The 1,793-nt window shown below is 44.1% G+C and overlaps 1 non-coding gene across 1 annotated transcript; it reads right to left on the bottom strand.

Annotated features, from left to right (window-relative positions):
* Nucleotides 1-1,273: 1,273 nt before the first annotated feature.
* Nucleotides 1,274-1,405, bottom strand: LOC142452096 (small nucleolar RNA SNORA71). The gene has a single exon (XR_012785152.1). It is a non-coding gene; the product is annotated as a small nucleolar RNA SNORA71 (small nucleolar RNA).
* Between the last annotated feature and the right edge of the window lie 388 nt (nt 1,406-1,793).

Genomic DNA, 1,793 nt, shown 5'->3' with positions numbered 1-1,793 from the left:
AGCCTAGAGCATGAGGCAGAGCAGTGGGCTTTCCAGGCATGGAACAAATGAAGCAGATTGCTTTGGGGTAGGAGATTTACTTACAAAGCAAGCTGATTTGGGGGCATTTATCAGCTCTCAAAGCACTTTGTACCATTTGCTTACACGGGACAGAGCCCTGGGTATTACGAAGCCAATGACCCGTGAAAGGCACTTCTTCCAGCAATTCTAAGAAGCTGTCCTAACTAGAGAACAGTTGTATCCTATTTCTAATCTGGAGTTGATTAATTTCCTGAATAAACCCCATAATTGTGCACACTGCTTGCATTCTATATGAGTAATGCAACAGATTATAAAATCCTCCAGAGAAGCACAATGACAATGGCTGGTGTCAGAATAGGATGGAGAAGGTTGGAGGGAGAAGTGTGTCTGAGCCCTGTCTCGTAGACGTCTAGCGATTCCCTCATCCCCCCTTCTGAAGTCAGAGGAATCAGAAGTGGCTTCCTCACCATTCATACACCGGCTGACCCACTCATTAGAGTTCCAAGTTTATACAATCACAAATTATCCCGTTAACAATTACTCACAATGGATTCCTGTTATCTTATCATCTCTTCCCACCTTCTCTTACCCAGACCCATCAGGAAATGAGGAACTCTGTCCAGTTTTCATGGTCATGCCTTGTAGTGGGAGTTTCAAGGACTGCAGTCAGAAGAGGGTTTTTTTTGTTTGTTTTGCTTGTTTGTTTGTTTTTGAAACTGGTAACTTTTATATTACATTTGATCACATACCAGAAAAAAAAGTGATGCACGTCTAAGTAGGGAGATGATAGGGTTGGTTACTGGAAGGACTCCCTAGCCTACATTTCTCAGGGCATGGTCCTGGTTTGAAAGGGCCACCAAAGAAGCGCCAATTCTGGGTTCTCAGGCCTTCCTCTTGCCCCTCTCCTGCACAGTGAGCATGTGTTCCATGTTGGGCTCAGTGACGGGGTAAGGGTCTTGTGATGCTGCACAGTGGCAACGATCTCACTCTCCGTGCTTGCTTGTTCCAGTGCCCGATATCAACTCCAAATAACCCTGAGAGCATCCATTGTCCATGTTTCTATCTCGGTAGAGTCTGCTTCAATGATCCACTGCTCAGGGAGCGGTGCTCCAAGCTGTCTCTCTTGGAAAGGCGTCCGCAGTCACCATCTGTCACCCAAGAGGGCACTTATTTGTGACACAGATTTTTTTCTTGGCTCCCAGTGGCCCATGATGTCCTGGGCCAGGAGGTGTTGGCCTGAGAGAAGCAGCACTGTGTGAAAGACCAGCATTTGCAAGGACAGGTACGCACCCTCCAAACACGGGAAACGGCTTTCTGTAGTCGCTCTCCCTGCATCGTTAATGACCAGGACATGGGCAGTCCGGCGTCACTTTTGAATGCAGGTCAGAAGAGTTACATAAAGTAATTCATTACACCATATTTGTGATGCTCACTTGTTTGATCAAATACTAATTTCAAAGGTTATTTTTTGAAAATATTTTGGAGCTATGATTAACATTTATAATCATTTGGCTTTAACTAAAGCAGATTACCCTTGATCACATGGGAAGGCCTCATTTAATCATTTTATATCTGTTGGCCTGCCTTATAGACTTAAGACTTGCTAATCCTTTCTTAGCACAAATCTAGGATCCCTTTGGATCTGATTCTCTGGGGATCCCTTACTAATACAGATACAAAAGTAGGAATTACATGTTTTTATCATAGTACAAGGCAGTAAGATGGACTATCACCCATCAAAATATAAGAACAGGAATTCTGCAAGTATTTGA

This window comes from Tenrec ecaudatus, chromosome 6 (genome assembly GCF_050624435.1).
Source record: "Tenrec ecaudatus isolate mTenEca1 chromosome 6, mTenEca1.hap1, whole genome shotgun sequence".
NCBI classification, from domain to species: Eukaryota; Metazoa; Chordata; class Mammalia; order Afrosoricida; family Tenrecidae; genus Tenrec; species Tenrec ecaudatus.
Note: the sequence above shows the minus strand (reverse complement) of the source record. Positions and strands in the feature narration are given on the sequence as shown.